Below are 22550 nucleotides of genomic sequence, written 5' to 3' on the forward strand. Positions count from 1 at the left end.
GATACTCAACAGAAAAGAGCACACGTTCGTTCGGGCAATGATTTTCGGTTCCCCCATCATCGTAGCAAAAATTCAGCTCGTGTACGTTCTGTCAAAAGAGCTTTCTCTCCGGTATCCGTTTTTTGGTCTATATATCTTGCTGCGAACGCAACCTCATTGCTGTTGTCCTTACGTTCATCTGCCTGTTAGCTGGTATATTTCTGCCTATATTGATAGGGCTCACAGCGCTACTGCTGTGTAGGTTGACCTAGTTTCGAGCAAAATAAACCGATGCTTAGTTATGTTCTGAAAGCTACCGGATGGAGAGAGCGAAACGATCGGAGAGACATCGGGAGATGAAAACTCACATGGATTTGGGAGATGCTTACAGTTACAGAAGGGAGGAACGTCCTGAAAATGGAGCTCAGTTCAGGAATTCAGCATCCACTCTATTTGAGTATGAGCTGGGAGTAGATAGGTCCAGGGAAGCTCGATGACATTTCGATGTCGGGTTTGAAATGTAAACTAGCTTAAGAATTGAAGTAAGGCGCAATATTTGTAATACTTTGATTTTGTCATCTCCAGTACAATATTAGTACAAAAGTTTTATGCTGTGGTGATACCGAGGGATAACGGTCGCAAAAAATCAAACTAAGAAGAATCATTTTTGTTTAATACTTAAACTGAGTCTTGCTCCCATTACTCCGTATCCGGAACTCCGATAAACAAAAACGACAATTGTGGCTTGTTGAAGCGTTATACCGTCCGTTTGAAGTTAAGATTGTGCAAATTATCTTTGAGAAAATTGAGTGACATTATGTCATACACACATACAAACGCACACACATACACACAAACTATCAAATGGAGATATACGTCAAATGATTCGGTCACCAGGCGTGAAATCAGATCTGTAAACTTTATATATGTTTTTCTACCGTTTAATTCCACTATGTTTAACATAGTAGAATCAAATGGAAGAAAAACATATATAAAGTACGTTCTTTCCGCTAAGACCTCCGTACGCGTATAGATTGTGATCTGTAAAGAAAATGCGGGGAGAGGGGATACACTAAAAGAGACTGCATGAAACCCATGAAACAAATATACCGCATACTTTTCGCGAAGGAGAGCAGAAGTGACCATATGACGTACGACTTCAAATGCCCTGTATACAAGAAGATAATGGAGGCTACCCAAGTGAATCTCAATCACTGTAACGTCACACGACAATTGTTGTGGCAGATTGTATTTATTAGGCGTAAAGCAAAGGCGCTAAATATCATTCAAATTTCTAAAGATTTGACTTCGCGATTCTCGGATGTAAAAGAGATCGTCAAAGTTAATAAAGATAAAATACGCATTGTCGTTGGTAGTCTCAAACAAGCCAATGCAATTGCTTCTTGCGAGCTTTTTACGCGTGAATATAGAGCGTATATTCCTTCAAAGGAAATTGAAATTGATGGGGTCATCACAGAATCGAGTTTGACTGTTGATGACTTAGTTAAGCATGGGGTTGGTCGTTTCAAAGACACCATACTTAAAGACGTAAAAATACTTGAATGCAAGTAATTGTATTCAGTATCACACGAAGGAGATAAAAAAGTTTATCGACTGTCTGACTCATTTCGAGTGACTTTCGCTGGGTCTGCGCTGCCCAACTATGTCATTATCGATAAGATTCGTCTCCCTGTTCGCCTTTTTATCCCTCGTGTAATGAATTGCCTTAATTGCAAACAGCTTGGCCACACAGCCACTTACTGTTCCAATAAGGCACGGTGTGGCAAATGTGGAGGTTCTCATCAAGAGGATACATGCAATGAAAATTCAGAAAAATGTTTAATGTGCGGAGAAAACTCACATGAGCTCCCTGCATGCCCCATTTATAAATTGCGTGAGGATAAAATTAAACGATCCTTGAAGGAGAGGTCTAAGCGCTCCTATGCAGAAATGTTGAAAAATGCTACCCCTAAACCCATCTTCTTAGAAAACACTTACACATCTCTATTTTCGGAACAGTCTGACTCTGACGGAGCGTACGAAGGTACATCATTTGTTTTACCCGGAAATTGCAGAAAAAGAAAACAGTCTTCTTTTCCCAAGCTGCCAAGAAAGGGCCTTAAAATTTCTGCACCAATAGATAAACTGCGCCCAAAACCGAAAAATTCCGATTCAAAACCGAAATCAATTCCGCCCGGTTTTGGGAACGTACAATCCAAACAGAACACCATTACTGGAAATAATAAAATTTCGACTTCCTATGAGCCTCAGCCGGGGGTAGGATTATTGAAATTTTCTGAAATTGTTGATTGGATTTTTAAAGCATTCAATATTTCTGAACCACTAAAGAGTATACTTTCAGCTTTCCTCCCAACAATTAGAACATTTTTAGAGCAGCTGATTGCTCAATGGCCCATCCTTGCAGCGATTGTATCTTTCAATGGGTAATTCACCTCCTCCAATGAAAGATTCCATCACTGTTTTACAGTGGAATTGCAGAAGTATCATACCTAAAATTGATTCCTTAAAAATTTTACTGCATAACTTAAAATGCGATGCTTTTGCTCTATGTGAAACATGGCTTACCTCAAACATTAATTTCAACTTAAATGATTTCAACATTATTCGCCTAGACCGAGACACCCCGTATGGAGGAGTGCTTCTAGGAATTAAAAAGTGCTATTCTTTCTATAGAATTAACATCCCCTTGTTTGCGGGCATTGAGGCTGTAGCTGTCCAAACGAACATTAAAGGCAAAGACATGTCTATCGCTTCTATATATATACCTCCCAAAGTTCAAATTGGACAACGTCAAATTTTTGAGGTAGTGGAATCCATGGCTGCTCCGCGTCTGGTACTGGGAGACTTCAACTCGCACGGAGTATTGTGGGGTTCCCTCTACAATGATAATCGATCCTCTTTGATATACAATGTTTGTGACGAATTTAATATGACAGTTTTAAATACTGGCGAAACAACACGCATCCCCAGACCTCCTGCACGTCCAAGTGCATTAGATCTATCTCTGTGCTCGACATCACTTCGGTTAGATTGCACGTGGAAGGTTGTACCTGATCCTCACGGTAGCGATCATTTGCCAATCGTTGTTTCAATTAACAGTGAATTAGGCCTCACGAATTCAATCAATGTTCCTTATGACTTAACACGAAATATTGATTGGAAAACATACGAAACATTAATTTCCACTTCTCTTGCTTCGACAGAAGAGCTACCCCCTACCGAAGAATATGAATTCTTAGCGGGTTTAATTATTGAAGCAGCAGAACAAGCCCAAACGAAATGCAATCCTGGAATGACAATAAATAGACGGCCCCCTAATCCTTGGTGGGACAAAGAGTGCTCTGATGCATATGAAGCTAAACAAGTTGCCTACAAAGAAATTATGAAACAGAAAGGGGGTATACGTGAGAACTTTGAAAATTATTTCATTTTGCAAAACAAATTTGACAGTATACGTCGTGCCAAAAAGTCTAGTTATTGGAGACACTTCGTTAATGGCTTGTCAAGAGAAACATCAATGAGTACTCTTTGGAACACAGCCAGAAGAATGAGGAATCGAAATGTAACTAATGAAAGCGAAGATTTTTCGAATCGTTGGATATTTAATTTTGCCAAGAAAATTTGTCCCGATTCTGCTCCTGCGCAGAAAATCACTCGCGATACTCCCACAAGTAACGATTTCATAGATTCGCCTTTGACAATGATGGAATTCTCAATTGCACTCCTCTCATGCAACAATAATGCTCCGGGACTAGACAGAATTATCCTACGACGTCTCGACAATTGGGTTGAGGCGAACGGCTTGCTATCAGATACCCAGTTTGGTTTTCGGAGGGGAAAGGGAACGAATGATTGTCTGGCGCTACTTTCGTCAGAAATCCAACTCGCTTACGCAAAAAAAGAACAAATGGCGTCTGTGTTCTTAGACATAAAAGGAGCATTCGACTCAGTCTCCATTGATGTTCTCTCGGAGAAGCTACATCAATGTGGTCTTTCACCGATATTAAATAATTATTTATACAATTTATTGTCAGAAAAGCACATGCATTTTTCATATGGCGATTTGGCGACACTCAGAATAAGTTACATGGGCCTCCCACAAGGCTCTTGTCTAAGCCCCCTTCTCTATAATTTTTACGTGAATGACATTGATAATTGCATTGTCAGCCCATGCACTTTAAGACAACTTGCAGATGATGGGGTGGTTTCTGCCACAGGACCAAAAGCTATAAATTTACAACAACCATTGCAAGATAGCTTGGATAATTTATCAATTTGGGCTTTAAAGCTAGGCATCGATTTCTCTACGGAGAAAACAGAGTTGGTCGTTTTCTCAAGGAAGCGTGATCCAGCTCAGCTTCAGCTTCAGTTGGTTGGTAGAACGATAGCCCAAGTCCTGACTTTTAAATACCTTGGAATTTGGTTCGATTCTAAAGGCACATGGGGAGGCCACATTAGGTATCTAATAACGAAATGCCAACAAAGGATAAATTTTCTGCGAACAATAACTGGATCATGGTGGGGTTCTCATCCAAGTGACATGATAAGATTGTATCAAACAACAATACTTTCAGTAATGGAATATGGGTGCATCTGTTTCCGTTCAGCTGCGAACACTCACATTATTAAACTGGAACGGATACAGTATCGTTGTTTACGAATTGCCCTAGGTTGCATGCAGTCGACCCATACGATGAGTCTTGAAGTACTAGCGGGAGTTCTTCCTTTAAAAGACCGATTCTGGGATCTCTCCTCTCGTTTACTTATTCGATGTGAGGTTATGAACCCACTGGTAATTAAAAATTTTGAAAGACTTGTCGAGCTTCAACCCCAAACCAGATTCATGACAGTGTGTTTCAATCACATGTCACAAGAAATAACGCCTGCTAGGTATGTTCCCACATACGTCAATATACTAGATACTCCTGAATCCACTTTATTCTTCGACACGTCCATGCAAGCAGAGATTCGTGGAATTCCGGATCATCTACGCTCGCGGGAGATCCCTAAAATATTCACAAGTAAATATCAACACATAGACTGCCTTAAAATGTTTTACACTGATGGGTCACGAATCACGAATCAGGCCACTGGTTTCGGTATTTTCAACAATAATTTTTCAATTTCTCTCAAACTTGCAGAGCCCGCCTCTGTTTATATAGCGGAACTAGCAGCAGTTCACTATAGTTTTCAAATAATTAATACTTTACCCCCGAACCATTACTTTATCCTCACTGATAGTCTCAGCACAATTGCAGCTCTACGCTCAAAGAGGATTGATAATCACGATCCATTATTTTTGGGGAAGATACGATAATCTCTGAGTAACCTAACAAGAAAATGTTATAAATTTACCCTAGTGTGGCTCCCCGCCCATTGCTCTATTGCGGGCAATGAGAAAGCTGATAATTTAGCCAAGATTGGTGCACTAGATGGTGAAATATATGAAAGACCCATCGCTTACAATGAATTTTATAGCGCTTCTCGACAGAGGACACTTGCTAGTTGGCAAACATCTTGGGACAATGGAGATATGGGACGATGGCTACACTCAATTATCCCTAAAGTATCAACGAAGGCATGGTTCAAAGGATTGGATGTAAGTCGGGACTTCATCCGTGTGATGTCTAGGCTCATGTCCAATCATTATAATTTAGATGCGCATCTCCGTCGTATTGGGCTCGCTGAGGGTAATCATTGTGCTTGTGGAGAAGGTTACCATGACATTGAGCATGTTGTTTGGTCCTGCACTGAATATCGTGAAGCCAGATCACAATTAGTAGATTCTTTACAAGTCCGAGGAAGATCAATCCATGTTCCTGTTAGAGACATCCTGGCGTATCGCGATCCTCTATACATGGAACTCATCTATCATTTTCTAAAAACAGTGTCTGTCAAAATTTAATTAAATTCATCTCCTCATACTCTCATCCAAGGCTAATCATTCACCAATTAAAGTGTCCTAGAATACTTAGTTTTTAAATTTAGACAATAACAGAAAAAAAGTAAATAAATACACCCGAAAATACTAGATCATTATGAAATACAACAATGTAAGGAAAAAAGCAAACAATAAAGTGATTTCAGTGTTAGTTTTAGACAAATTACTAGTATAGTTAAAATTAGTCTTAAGGATTTTTGTAACGTGCTATGTAAAAAAAGAAACTGGCGTAAAAAGCTTTTGCAAATGCCGTGTCAAATAAACGTATGGAAAAAAAATTGTTGTGGCAGATGACAGCAGAAAAAAAAACCTGTTTTAATCTACCTAGTGGTGCAATTGTGCCTTTCTCATTTATCCAAACTATGATTTAATAGATGATTCCGTTCAATAAAACATTGTGGAAATGACTATTACATTCTTCTTACATTTGGCGACAAGTTTTTACAAGCGTATCTGGGGTCACATCTACTCTCAGCAAACCGGAACGATCTTGACTGGAAAAACAGACGTTCAGCAAGCGACTATTGCTGTTAAAATTATCGTTCGACTAAACTGAGGAGGATGTTGAGAGCCGATTCGATGGCCAAGTGACAACTGAATTGCGAATAACGCAGAGAATGGACATTTCGAATAAGCACACACTACGGCGCGCCCCATGGAGTTGCTCGAGTAGTTTACGTTAATGTCCCGGTACCAGGTCGTCGAGGTGCCAATGTATGCGGATACCACGCTCTACCCGGAATCACCAGACCGAACTCTGCACCCTACCAGGAAGCTCATGAGTAGGCTAGATCCTTCACTGTAGATTACATCGAAGAGCCAAATGGATTACGGGGAAGGGAGTTAAATGGTTCAAGGAAAATGCAAACCTATCGGGAGAAATTCCCCCATCGAGGAACTCTCAGTCGTAGTAGAACAGATTCACCACTGGGGACTATCTGAGTAGATCGCGACCAAGTTGGGAGCATGTAGTTCACTGGAACGAGAGTTCAATGTCTCACCGAAATTTACCGCAAGGTACTAACCAAGTAGACGCTAGTAGCTAAATGGTTCATGTGAGGAGTGTTTTAGTGGATAAGCACGAAAGTGAGTTACAAGGAATGTCAATGCACTACAGACCTGACTTTTGAAGCATACTATAAAAACACGTGAAGACGTATTGCTATCGTGACGAACTGAGTCGCACTCCGGTCAACGGTTGGGAACCCGATTTTCGAAGTGATTGGATAGCCTCTATTTATGCGAGAGAGGCAAAAGACGGTCAAAAGCATTTATTGACTTTTGATGACGTTTTCGACGTCGTTTAATCACGAAAACGGTCTCGAAATCCAAAAAATGCTTTTGGCCGTCTTTTCCAGGCTTTAAATCCCTGTGCGTCGTAGCATCAAAACAATTTAGTCTGACGAGGAAATGTTTGTGTCTTAAACTCATCAAAATTCAAATCAAAATCAAAACTTGAAAGGTTTTTACATTTCTTTCAAAAGAAATGTACAGGATTCACCAAAAAAAAACTTTTTTATTAAAAGTTTCTCCATGATCCAAACACACTTTTATGTGGCTTCTTTTATGTTTTTAAAACGATAAACATTAGACTTTTGACAATTTATGATGGAACGCGAATAACCTTTAAAAAGAACCTAATTACACGAAATAATTGTTTTTGTTGGAGCAAAATTCCAAATATCTCGAAAACTGTCGCATTTTGGAAAATATTTATTAAATGCATTTTGATATAAAATGATACTTAGAATTATATTCTGTAATAAAATTACAGTTTTGTATGTCAATTAGTATGAAATTTAAAAGCATGTATAAAGTTATTGTAGAAAAACTTTTTTGCTGATAACTTCTCCATCATGAAATTTCATTCAAAACGTTTCTTTTCTCTTTAGGTTTTCGTTGACAAAATATGAAAAATTAGAAAAAATGGTTTTTTTTTTGCAATTTATCATAAATTTTCGTTTTTGTGAAAAATGACACAAAATTTTCTTCAGTGTATTTTTTTTTCGTGCAGAAGTATTCATTCCCTGCAACTCGTTCTCAGATAGTTTTACTGTGTAAAATAGTGTAATCGAACAAAAAAAAATTGAAATTATTGTATGTAGAAACGTCTACGCCCTTTTGAAAAATTGCCCTTGTATCAAAATATTGCAATTGCCAGAGAAAATCATGGAGATTCATACACCGCAAACAAATGTAAAGTTTCGTTCGAATCAACAATGGTCATATTTTGCGATCGACCGGTTTCTCATGGAATAATGAATCAATAAAACTTGAAAGATTTCTACATTTCTTGCAAAAGAAATGTATAGGATTCGCTCAAAGATTGAAAATTCACCAATCGACTCAGCTCAATAAATTGTAACAATGTTTGTTTTTTTTTATTTGGCGGTAACGCTTTTACGCCGTGGTCGATCCAGCGATTCCGGTTGGTAGGGTGGCTTCCGGTTCACTGGTGCCCCGACGACATCTATGCTGGTGGTTTGTCGCGTTCGGTGTTACTCGTCGTAGTCCCCGACATCGGAGCTAGCCTACCTCGGCGGAGAGTACATAGCATTATTAAAAGTTTGGCCGAGTATGGAACCCTGTAGAACACCCGCTGTTATGGTTACACTTTTTTTCCGGTGTCAGTTTCGTAGATCAACAACGGCTGAACCGATCTTAACGAAATTAGTTTCAAATGAAAGGCGTCGGCGGTAAAACATGATGATGAGTTATGTTCTATCAACTACCATACGGTAGACTTGGGTCAAACTCCTACTAGCAGAAGGCAAAGGATTCTTCACATTTCCTTTCGATCATGTCCATATGAGCCAGCCTAGTCTTAGTTTTCCGTTCTAAGTTTACAACTAATTCACTCTAGAATACCTATTTGTCGTTATATTTCATTGCTTTTATTTCTTTTAGTCTGAAATTTGCCGAAAGTATCCAACAATAATAATACAGTGTAACTAATTTATGTTCAAACTTTGCTTTCTCCTGAAGATGAAGGGTTATTCCTTCGAAACGTTGCACTATGGAGAGTCATGTGACCAAAAATCGAAAACTACATCAACTCAAATTTAATACAATTCCACACTGAGCGTTTAGATATAAGGGAGACTGAGACTTGGCCCCCTGTTCTATTCTGTAATCTAACTCCGTGAAAAGTTAAAAGTATTGTTTGTAGTTTTACATTGTTTCTAGCGATGACAAGGACGAATTTCGCGCCAACTCGAACAAATGTTGGCAGCACCCTCTCAGATTTCAATGAAACTTTCTGTACATGAGAACTTTGTCACAAAAAACCGCTTTGCACTTTATTTTTTCCAAAAATGATCTAGACTGTCTTTTGAAAAGGGTCAATTTTTTTGCCAATTTTTTTCCAAATGGCTATAGTCTAAAAATGACAAATACTGCAAAAAAATGGGAGTGATTTTCACAAAATTAGTCAATTTTTTAAATAAAAATATTGAAAAAATTCTTCATCAACTTCTACACTGAAAAAATGGATTTTAAAAATTTTAAGTCGATTTACAAAAAAAGATCTTTGATTTGGACGAAATTTTGTTTCATGATAGGTAAATGTGTTCTCTACCTACCGTCAAAAATTTAAGTTGGGCACTTTTAAGGAAAAATAGTTATTTGAAAAAAAAAAACTTTTCCTTGCCAAGCTTAATATTTTTTCAGTGTATTTTTATCGAAAACCAAACCAATGAAAGTCATAATCATCTGAGAATTTAATTTCCCAACTGATAGTTGCCAGATACATGCAAAAAGTATCACTAACGAATTTGGTATAGCATCTCGGATTGGACTGGAACGAGGCCGAAATTTGCTAATTCTCTGAGAATAAATATTTAAAAACTCGTTGAAGCTACGCGATCTTTCATAAATATCACCTTCTAATGCCATCTAAATGTCTAAAATCTAAATGTCTAAATGGTCATCTTCTCATTATCATTCCAATCCAAGTGCTGCCTTCTCATTACCCGGAATGGAGAATTGCGAAAGAACTCAATCTAAGGTAACCTGCTAGATTTTTCAGATTTCCCCTCTTTTCTCCAGGAAATACAAAGAGTGCTTTTCATACTCCATCCTTCAAATCCTGTAACTGTAACGATGTGGGCATGGTCGTTGATAGGTAAATATAAAACCATCAGTTTTGTGGGGAGAAAGTTGGCAGCACAGCCTCTTTTATGATTGCACTCACCACTACTGTCATAATAATTAGCATAAAAGCGAGGCACTGCTTTCTTCATATGACGAACGTTCTGTGTTTTCCAATCACAAGACGAATCGAAAATACAACGTAGGCCCTAGCCACCAGAAGAAACATTGTTTCTTTGATGATCCGTCCGTTAATCCGTCGACGGACCGGTGCCAATAATCGCTGTTTTTCAGCTTTCATCAAGTTTTTCATTTGCATTTTTAGCGACGCGTATATTGTAAAAAATTCGGGCAAACCGACGTTCAAAAGTCCCTTTCGCGTACAATTCTAAGCAATATCTGCCCACCACGAAGTAGAAGACTGTTCACGGTTGTTCGCGTCGGGTACTCGTTTAGTCTGGCCTTTAAGCGTAGTGCAAATGCATTGTGTAAAACCTTAGGATTGAAAACTGATTTTAGTCTTTCGGAAATTTATAGGCACATTAGAAGATGTTCCCACAATGGGATGGTCAGACTCTCGTTCTTTAGTGTACAATGAAACGTAGAAATTAGTTGTCGTCGGTGGCGTAGCGCTCCTCTGTATTTCTTATCGGAGCGTTCCTTAAAATAATGTTTCAATTTGTCCCCACATAATTTATGTGCGGGATATGTCGAGAGATCATGCGGAGTCTCTTCACAGTTGGAAAACTTTTCATGATTCTTGCCGTATGTTCCACAGCGTGTCTTGTTTCTGCAACAAGTCGCTGTAGGCCCGATTGTTTGCAATGACAGCAGTTAATGCCTCGCGGCACAAAAAGGCGAGCAGGTAAACTAGCCCCGTCCAAAAAATCAAAGTTTCGAAGAGCAGATTCGGCGAAAGGTTCGAAATGAGGCTGATCGAAAATAAGTTGTTTTTATATGATCCTTGATTTTTCCTGAACGCAATTGCTTACGAACCAGAATTTTCACTGACCGAAGCAAAGGGAGAAGGAACGAATTCCATACTTCGCAATTAAGTCCCCTGTTGGAGACTACACCATCAATCTCTACTTCCTAGGCGGGTACACTTATCTTTCCCCTCATTTAAGTTTGCTATGAATATATACCAAATTTGTTACTGATACTTTTTGTATCTATCAGGCAACTAGTAGCTGGGAAAGTGGATTCTGAGATGATTATGACTTTCATTGGTTGAGTTTTCGATACAAATGCACTGAAAAAAATAGCTTGGACAAGGAAAAGTTTTTTCAAATAACCTTTTTTCCTTAAAAGTGCCCAGCTTGAATTTTTGGCGGTAGGTAGAGAACATAATTACCTATCTTGGAACAAAATTTCATCCAAATCAAAATTTTTTTTTTTGTAAATCGACTTTTAAAATCGATTTTTAAGTGTAGCAGTTAAAAAAATGGTAAAAAAGTTGTACCTCTAAATCGTTTTTGGAATCTAAAACCAATCTAAATCATTTTTGGAAAAAAACAAAGTATGGGTCATTCCATGCGAAGTGATCAAGGCACGTGTATCGACCTTCACGGATTTGAACCAAATTTGGAGGAATTGTTCATATAGGGCCAATATATAAAAACCCAAATTTTTGTGTCAATTGAACCACCCCTCGGGTCACAGGAGCACCCCCCGTTTTGGCAAATTGCCAAAACCCTTGATTTTCTTTTGATCATATCTCCGGTTCTATTTACTCTAAAATCAAACCGCAAGATGGTTTTTGAAGAAAATTGTTCAAGAAATCTAGAAAAAATATTATTATTTTTTTCCGACAGTGCTGCCAACTGTGCGATTTTTTCAGTTAAATTTTAAAAGTTAATTTTTCTCTCAATACATATATTTTAATTCTTAAAAACTTTAATGCCATCGCGTTCCTTAGACATTTTTACATAAAAGACACTTATCATCCCAATATAATATGAGCGCATCCTGAAATAGTATTTTATTCATTTGAATACTTTTCTATTTATTACAGTTCATATATTTTTATTGAGTTTTTTCATTTTATAAATTTTATTATTTCTATTCAGTAAATCTTTTTATTCATATAATCCAATTTGCTAATTTGAAACAATGAAATTTATTCTATTACTTTTATACCTTTTTTAATATTGTTCAATTTTTATTTGAGCTGAGCTATGTTGATTTATTTATTGTATTATTTAGATTAATCATTATTATTTTTCATTCTACTCATTTCATGAATTTGAAAACTTTTTTTTCAGTTTTTTGCCTTATTATTTTTAGTTTTATTTGTTTTATTGATTTTCAATAATTTATTCAGTTTAATTGAGGTGTTACTCGTGCATGACTCAAAACTGTACTCATCTCACCTCTAATTGGGTGTCAACTTGCGTGAATTCTGCAAACTAATGAATGATTCAACAGTGATATGTGTAGGAAATATCTCATCTCACTGTTAGGTGGTTTAAATCGGTTTTTGCACATGATAATAAAAGAAATGATTTTCTTATATTGACACTTTTTCTATAGCTACATTTTATGGCCATTAATGATGGAGAGTTTCGAAAAAAACCCTTTCAATTACATTCCAAGCTTAATTTAAGCAATAACCGAAACAATGATTATGCGAATCAGTCTTCCACCAGCCTCGCAGCATCTGACAGTTTATCTTGTGTCAATCCCTCTTCCGTTGACCGAATCACAAAATATTGCTCATTGTCCCAGGCAACCGACGCTCTCTGTTTGGAAAAATCTGACATCACAGCAAAAGGCTCGAAAGATTCCCTCCGTTTTTCATTTTCCAACTCTCCCAAAGCCACGCGGAAATGCAAAGCTTTCGGGTGGATGATAAACTAACCAAACATTGCCGTTTGCATTCCATCTCACGTTTCGCTGCTGGGTGGTGGAAGCTTTCGCTCTGTTTTCTGCCCACTGCCACCGGAGAGCAGAATGCGAAACGCGTGCTTGCACAAAACCCCAGGCAAAGCAAGGCTCCCAGAGATCTCATCTGCATGCGCTAGGCGAGGGACATTCCGGAATGATGGAGCGTTCCCTGCATACGCACGGGGGCTCACGGGTATCTACATACCTGCTGGGAGAGAAAGCGGTCCACGCTCTCCGGCACCGTTGGCTTGGGTTGGGTTTGGGATGCTGCAGCAGCTGGCTCGCTGGCTGCTGGATGCTGTATAGCGCTGAATCTCGTACCGTGTGCTGTGTTGTGCAAATCCTGCTTGCGTTTTTCGGCCGTTCTCCGGGTTGTGGCAGTTCTGGAAGCCCAGTTCTTTTCAGTCGGAGCACTGACGTCACGTAGGGTATATCCGCAGACGGAGGCTCCTTTCTGGGTGTCCTGTGCTAAGGTGTGTTGTAGGCTAGTGCTCCTACTGCTGCTGTTGCTGCCAAATCTGGCCTGGTGGTGTGGTTTTACCGTGAGTGCTTCCTGCGATGGTGTAACGTTTTGTGTAATTTGGAAGATTTTGCAGTTCCCGGAACGGGAGCGGCCTTGTAAAGCAAGTGATTGACGATCCTGGTGTTCCGGATCTTTGGCACTGATGGGAAGAAGCGAAGAAAGGACGCGTAGCGTGTCTAGTCGAAGGTACTAGGCTGAAAATGAAAAGTCACCAAAAAGTGAAAGATGGTGCGATGATGAAAAATTATGACATGAAACTGTGAACAGCGGGGTGTCATGCGGTAGAAGTTGTGAAAGTGCAAATAGAAGGCAAACAATGAATCAATATTTTGACGAATGTGTCAAACTGTTCAATACAAACCAAAGTTTTCTCTCGGATTGAAACGACAGCGGATGCCAGGTGCCAGAAAAGAAAACTCGGACAAGAGAAATCTCCCTTTGTGCTAGTATTCAAAGATAAGCAATAATTTACTGCCAAGCATCCGGGGGCTCTCGACGAGGCACAGTTTTCATGTTGTTTGTCTTTATGTAGGCCATAACATTACGGAACGTATTTTCATTCTCTCTTGCACGTCGCTTTTTGCTGTGCCTTCGGCCTACTGTGTGAGGCCGGGGGTGGGAAAATTCTACAAATACTCGTGCGAGAGCGGAAAAGCTTCACTCGATAGGCTGTAGGCCGACCAAGAGATAAACCATGTCTTGAAACCGTGGCATGTAGGAAATGTTAATTTTAATCCACAGAAAACGTTGAGTAGAAACCTCTTCCTCCAGCATGGGAAGAGTGAGAATTTGATTCCGTTTGTGTTTAGATGTTGATAATTCGCTGAAGGCTTTTCCATTAACGGATCTGTACTTGAGATTACTAGACCTTGTGTTCCATCGTCTTCACGCCTTGTTTGCTGCTTATCGCGCCAAAAGTTTAATCAAATCGTTCATATTTTACAATAGATTCTACCCAACTTTTGTAACTATCCTTTCCTACAAGGACGAGCAGTGATACACACCTAAATGCGTGACGGCGAGGATTCGCCTAGTAGTTTAATAACTTTGGTAGTTTGCTAACTGCTATTCAATATATATTTTCGAATACTGTAACAGTTTCCGTTGATTGCAATTGATAAATTTGCGCGGCAGCTTGTGTCACGGAGTGTCGACTTTGCAAAATTTTTGCAACCGTAGTTATAAAGCTTTAAGTACACATTTCCAAAGAGAATTTGTAAATCCCAATTTTTACAGACATACTTGTCAGACTTTTGATCGTTACTGTGTAGACCCAAAATCAACCCGGTAGAAACCATTTTTATTAATGTAAGGGATCCCTTGCAAAAATGCAAGTACACTAGCAAGGTGTGCAAAACATGTACGTTACCTTTATGACTAAAATGCAAGGTAATAAATTATATATAAATGGTTAATATAACATTTATTTTAGCAGCTTTGTCAGTTATTTAAGAATAAAGAACGAGTTTTAATGTTTGTCCGACGTTCCGGCATAATCTTCAGGGGGAAAATATGGTTCGTCCTTTGTTTGCCTGAAAATGATGTCAAAAAAGCGTCGAAACGTCGGACAATCATTATAACTCGTTCTATTATTTCTCAAAAGACTGACAAAGCCGTTAAAAGAAATTTTATATAAACCATAACAGGTGTATATAAGTAAACATCGTGTTTAGGCCAAAATGCTGGATCACTATTGAAATAATGTCAGACGAGATATTGGGCAGCACTGCTGAATTGAATCCATGTTCGATAATGATCGGACCCAGGCTCGAACTCGCACTTTTACGCATCATATGTCTGACTGTTGGCACTATACTACATATTTCAGTATCTGTTAGCAGGGCGTTGGCCAAGAAGCGATTTTTGTTCCAGCAAAATCATACCCGAATCAGTTTTATTATTCATTTTAGACAACCAGAGTTGTTTTAAGAATAATTTATTATTTTCGAAAAAATTCCCTATGAGAGTCGTCCAGCTTAGAATCCTGCCGTACGCTAAGGTCCCTGACTTTTTTCTAGAGATTTTCTTTCAACGTGCAAACGAAATTACGGAGCAATCGGATACAGTGAGAGTCAACTGATCTCGAGTATACCAATTACAAAGTTCATCTAGTTGCCACTGTAGTTCAATACAGTCCAATTCAAATCGCATAATTAGAAACAGTTTAAATTTATCTGCATAGATAAGTTTGCTTCACAGTGAAATAAAGCAGCAAACGTCATTGAAGAACAAGGAGAACGGCAAAGGTCCAAGATTGCTACCTTAGGGCACACCTGATAAATTAGCGAAATTTTATGATTCGATTTTTCTCAGTTTGACAGATAGGGTACGCCCAACAAGGTTGCACCTTGAACCACGCAGTGAAGTTGAGTAATCCACCAAGTCTTTCTATATTTACCAATAGGAGGGAGTGGTCGGGTTGATCAAACGCTGCTTTGAAATCAACTGTATATTCTTCTTTCATACTTTAAATTCAATGTGAAGTGAACTGTGGTTAATTTGTGACTATTGATCTACCTGGGGAAACCATTATGGATATCTTTTGGTTTCCCGGAACAACACATTTCTTACTAATTTTTTTCTAGCAGTTGTTCCTACACAAAGAGAGGTTATGCCTTGATAATTTGCTATCTTGCCAATCATTTTTTATGATGAGAAACACCAACTTCTTTCAGCGTTTAAAATAATATATTTAAAATTATGTTTTGATGTACCAAACTTCAAACATGAATTGCATAGCGGTACCTTCGGTAAAGCTTCTGAACATGAAAAGTGTCAGCTTTTGGCGTTAACGTCACCATTCATAAATTACGATACGCAAGTGTTGTCCAGAATAGAAGCTCCTTCTCCTTTCACTACGTCACTAATTGTCACAAATTTCTTGAACTCTAAGGGAGGGTAGTACATCACGAATTATTTAAAAAAAATCATCAAATGTATTCCGACTTCCCGATGCTTCCTCCATATTTGTGGTCTGTGTATGAAAATATTGCGCACAAGATTCCTATTCCGACATATCAGATCCGCGCACAGGAAATTCTCAAGCGAGGGGATTTGATTGTTTTCGTTTCTTATATAAGGAGAGTATAGAAGCCCTCAAACGGCGACGATTTTTTCCGGAAGGCCCGGAAGGCTGAGCCTTGTGTCTACTCGGGCCAACAAATTGAGACAATGTCTGTTATCGAGAAGGAATATTCATCAGACACAGTCCGACAGTGTCCGATTCTTTTTGTGGTGGTGTGTAGTAAACCTACAGACTAAACCTTAACATCTTGTTCCTCCCAATCCTTTTCCTTTCGGGGCCACCGTTATGTATTACTTCAGAAGGGATTGGTCGTTGTTTTTTTTTGTGTTAATCATTCGTGATTTTTTCCATTTATTCCATTTCTCTTTAGAATCATCGGAGGCAGGTTCGTGGGCACGGGGGGGTTCAAACCCACCCCCCCCCCTCCCCCATGAGTGTTTTGATTTACTTTTTGAAATTTATTATCTTCCTGTCCAGGAAAAAAAATATCCTGCAAACCGTTTGGACACATAAAATGTCATTTGAGTTCGGTCGCTCTAGAAACAAGTCAATGAAAAAACCAAGGACGAAACTTTGCGAGGGTGGCTGGAAAGGGATGTATGTCAAGTTGGACGGCTACTCTGAAGGATCGGTTAACGTTTCGACAAGCTTCGATATTAGCAAAAGTAGTGAGTAGACAACAGATGTCGGTCAACGGGCTAGCAACGGGTGCGCGACGTTTGGCATAAAAACGTTAGGCATAAGTACGTTAGGCATAAGTATGTTAGGCATAATGGACGTTAAGCATAATGGACGATTGACATAATATACGTTAGGCATAATGGACGATTGGCATAATGTACGTTAGGCATAATGGACGATAGGCATAATTCACAAAAATATAAAAAAATAATCGCAAGGCTTTCGTTAGATATTTCGCTTGTTTTTCAGGTTACGAAAAAATGACGCTTTGCTCTACCATACCTTCGCATAACTCTAGTGAGAGACTCCAAAATGAAAAATACCATGCGAGATATTTAACCCTTACAAGTGTAGAGCTTTTTTTTCTTTTTTCTGTAGACGAAATTAAGAAAATATCCCTTCAGTTTTGATACAAGCAAATTTTTAACCTTTTAGATGTATTACCAATACAAATGCATCCAAATATTTAAAAAAAAAAAAGCAAAATAATGAACAGACTGTTGTAACGGCATTAAATTGCCAAGGGACTGGAAGGTGAAGTATATTTTTCAATATTAAGAGCCATAGTACTCAAGAGAGAGCAAGGAGTTGAAGATCGGTTCCGACAGCATGAAATACAAGGTTACTTTACGCTCGTACGGACATGCCGTAGACTCAGGTGATTCGCATTTCTCCTGCGGTAGCAAACAAAGGGTTAAGTCGCCGAGAAACTCTAAGCTTGCTCATATGACCCTTTCCACGCTTTTCTAAGCTTTTTTCCTTCAACTCCTTCCTCTGCCTTGAGTACTATGGCTCTTAATATTGAAAAAAAAAACTTCACCTTCAAGTCCCTTGATAATTAAATGCCGTTACAACATTTAACAAATTGACTCAATAGGTTAACAAAAAATGGGAAAAAATGAACAGACATTAAGTTTTCGATCCAATGGAAACTGGCAGAGATCTACATTAGGCTACGGATTCTATGTTTGTGACGATACCTTTTTCGTTTCGGTAACTCATCACAGTACACGAGTAAACTCTGTCTCTCACATCAAAGAGTTTCCGTAGTTCTATTTGTGATTTGCTTAAGAATATGGGAGATAATCAATATAGAACCAGCAATATTCGAATATTCGTTGAATGAATAATAAAATGCATCATTCTTTCTTTCATGAGTTGTTCTAGGTTATATATTTTCTTCTTGGACAATTACACCTTGCATGCATGAAGAACTAATCTAAATTAATGCTTACATGCCCAACTTTTTTATAGTGTTCATAGGGTTCAAGAAACACGAAAAATTCGTTTTGAAAGATGCTTGTTTCGCAGTGCTGGAATCTGTTCAATATTTACCTTTCGGTGCTCAACACAATTCTCCTGGAAAATTTTCAATATATATATATATATATATATATATATATATATATATATATATATATATATATATATATATATATATATATATATATATATATATATATATATATATATATATATATATATATATATATATATATATATATATATATATATATATATATATATATATATATATATATATATATATATATATATATATATATATATATATATATATATATATATATATATATATATATATATATATATATATATATATATATATATATATATATATATATATATATATATATATATATATATATATATATATATATATATATATATATATATATATATATATATATATATATATATATATATATATATATATATATATATATATATATATATATATATATATATATATATATATATATATATATATATATATATATATATATATATATATATATATATATATATATATATATATATATATATATATATATATATATATATATATATATGCTAGGAAAAGAAAGCCGAAGATACGCTTTAGCAGTTTTCAATAATAATGGAACATAATGAAGATATATCAAAATTTCATGTATCAACGCCAACTGTCAATATATCTGGTGGTACTGCTCCAGTTGAGTTATATCAGACTAATAGCAATAACTTCAGTTCTAAGTTCTAATAGTCCCAGTTGCTGGTCTTCCTTATTTTTGTGAGTAAATTCTGCCTAAATCAAGAGTTTTAGCAGTTTAAAAACGTTGTTTACAAAAAACATGGGCATGAAGATTGAAGGGCTTGATGTGCTTTATTCATACCTTAATTCAAAAAAGACGGTTTTTAAACACGAGTATTTAGCCTATTTTAGAGATGTGCAATTTGTTCATTCGATGTTCATTCGTTCTGCATCTTTTATTTGAGTGAAAATTTCTTGATTTCTTGATTACAATAGAATAAAATGTTGATCGAGCTTTATCAGCTTCCAGAGTAATTCAAAAAAATTCAAACATTTGCGCTCTTACCACCGGAGGCTGTCACCACCAAAAAGTTATTTTCTTAAAGGATGCTTCAATATGATAATTTATGCCTAACCCCCATTATGCCAATCGTCCAGTATGCCTAACGTCCATTATGCCTAACGTATATTATGCCTAACGTCCATTATGCCAAACGTCTTTATGCCTAACGTCCATTATGCCTAACGTACGTATGCCAAACGTCCGTATGCCTAATGGGGTATACCCGGCTAGCAACGGCAGTCAAGGAGGAAAAACACAAAGTTGGAGAAAATCGGGATATCGTTGTCTAGAGAAATTTTACCGCCGATGATTATTCCGTTAGAGTGGCAAAGAAATGGATCGCAGAAATGGGCATCGGTATAGGGTGAAATACTGCCGCCAAGAAGTTCTCAGCACCAGCTAGCAGATAAATAGGAACGACTAGCATCAAGAAGGATAGGAAACCCGACGAAGGTGGTTGTAAACAGATGTAAATCCTTATGGTCGACACCCCGGATCGGTTCATGTCTCAACAGGGTACGATATTTGCAGCAGACCTGAGCAGGTGAGATATATTGCGAAGGTTTGACAGCAAGTAAGGAAAAGTAGCTATGGATAAAAAACATGACGATTAACACAAAACAAAATAAGCAAGAACACAATCCTTACTAAAGCAGTATTTAACGGTTGCCCCGGATGGATGAGGATTACGAGATACAAGAGGTTTAAGTTTAGGCGGTTGGCTTAACAACTACTACAAACCAATCCGAATCCACCACGAGCTAGCAGGCAACGCACAGTGGTCGGAAATGCCAAAAACGTCACTAGAGGCCAAACCATTGAATATATACAAGGGTATCTTTGGAGGAATTGTTCGTATGAATATTCCCCACAATCTGATAAAAATTAAATTGAGGCATGGCTTTCTATGATTGAACTAGAAAAATTAACTTTTTTTTTACTGACGAGGTAGAAAGTTGTTGTCTTCGACAAACTTTTAGGTATGCTCATAATAAAGAAATTTGTTGAACAACTTGAACTTGTAGGACTTAATGATATCGATTCATAAAGCGTTGTCTAAGGCAACTCCCTTAAATTTAGCTTTTTAATATAGCTTTTTTGGATGTGACTTTTCGTGCAAACGATGTTCCAGACAAATGTTGAGGCAATTAAACCACATAATGTTGTTGAAGACTACATGTCAAAAATTAAATTATTGTTGAAGACTGCATGTAAAAATATTGTTGAACACTGCATATAAAAATTGTACCTGAAATCGGCGGCGCGGCGCACACCTCTTGTAAAAATACTTATTCGTTTTAGAGTTATTGAAGAATTTTAAATTTTTTTTACACCAAGTTCAACTGCGTATAAGTGAGAAAGGTGCAAACCAAAATGGACGTGCAGGCACTACTTTCAATGTCCGGACTACGCATAATAAAGGTAAGAAGGTTTTAAGCTCATTTTGTAATATTTTTTTCCTAGGGTATTTTTACTTACAGTCTTCAACAATATTATGTGATTTTAATGCTTCCACATTTGTCTGGAACACGGTTTGCACGAAAAGTCACAGTGGGAATAGTTATTTTAAAAAAAAAACTAAATTTGAGGGTGTTGCCATAGAAAACGCTTTACAAATCGATAACATTAAATCCTACAAGTTCAATTTGTTAAACAAAATTCTTTATAACGAGGATTTCTAAAACTTTGTCGAAGACACCAACTTTCTACCTCGTCGGCATAAAAAGTTAATTTTTTTAATTTGATCGTAGTAAACCATGCCTAATTTTAATTTTTAAAAAGGTTGTGGGGAATATTCTTACGAACAATTCGTCAAAAGACACCCTGTGAATATATTCGACGGTTTGGCCTCTAGTGAATTAAGTTCACGTTTTGGGGGTTTCCGACCACTATGCAGCGGTGTCTTTTGATGACTCCTTCTCGATAACAAACATTTACCCAATTTGTTGAGCAGATTCATTTGGTTCGCAAGACTAGGTCCAGGCCTTGAAACAATCTTCAAAGTTTGAGGGTTTCTTTACGTTTCTTTTAAAATAAACGTTAAAAATCAAAACCCCCCTTGAGAACTTCTTGCGCACGGGCCTGATCGCAGGGTTTCTTATCCTTGTTGGCGATACTCGTTCCTATTTATCTACTAGCTGGTGCTGAGAGTTTCTCGACGGTGGAATTTCTCCGCATACCGATGTCCATTTTCGTGAACTACTTGCAGAATATCGATACATAGTAAGCGAGAAACTTGTGTAAAATTGAATAAGCTTCAACATTGCTGAACAATAGTATCTGTCATTTGATATAATAAAGCTACTATAGCAAAGTAATTAGAAAATGCGCTCGGATCGTTATCATTATTTTTACTTTTGCGGGTGAATGAGGCAAAACACATTCGTGAAAATGACTTGTATGTAAAATGCACCATGCACCACTCGATTCGTCGTCTTCTGTGGCCCAGGCTCTGGAACATATTTACTTTATATACAAGTACAATGCACCGGCTCTATCAGTCCTTTCAACACCGTCCTGTGTTATCTCTGCTATTGCATATTGCTGTATTGTTACTATTTGTATTTATTCCGATGCTTTTTTGAGCGCCAAACGCCAGCGTTCAAAAAAGCATCGGAATAAATACAATTTTTGATCGATTTTTATATAATTTACTAATTATTCTAAACGAAATTTAACGATCTTCACAACATCGCATAGATGGTTAAAATCGGATCGAAACTACCGGAGTTCTAGAAATATTAAGGAAAAAAGGGAATTTTGACGTATTTTAAAGACTTGTTCTACAAAAAATGCAATATTACATGATAAAATCGACAAAACACGAATATTTTTAATAATTCTTTACGAATGGTTTTAGAATAAAACTATCCTATTTAATAATAAATTCAATTTAAATTAGGCATATTAGAGCAGTTTTAGTGCTGGGGTACGAATGTACCCCACAAAACCGTTTACGTATAGAAAAAGTCACGAAACCGTTGTAGGGTTAATAATTTCCTGGTTATCTGGAATATTTGCACACTTATT

General features: G+C 37.4%; 1 protein-coding gene across 9 annotated transcripts in view; it reads left to right on the top strand.

The window, feature by feature from the left end:
* The window catches only part of LOC131693203 (solute carrier family 12 member 4), a 666250-nt gene that overhangs the window by 219883 nt on the left and 423817 nt on the right, over positions 1-22550 (top strand). For 3 of the 9 annotated variants that reach the window (XM_058980841.1, XM_058980840.1, XM_058980843.1), the window contains exon 1: positions 13230-13458. The exons of 5 other annotated variants lie outside the window; for them this stretch is intronic. The gene's annotated coding sequence lies outside the window, so the exon portion shown is untranslated. Of the gene's footprint in view, positions 1-13229; positions 13459-22550 lie in introns of those variants that run through there. One more of the 9 variants, XM_058980842.1, reaches the window with a different exon arrangement.

The sequence above is a fragment of the Topomyia yanbarensis genome, chromosome 3 (genome assembly GCF_030247195.1).
Source record: "Topomyia yanbarensis strain Yona2022 chromosome 3, ASM3024719v1, whole genome shotgun sequence".
Lineage (NCBI taxonomy): Eukaryota > Metazoa > Arthropoda > Insecta > Diptera > Culicidae > Topomyia > Topomyia yanbarensis.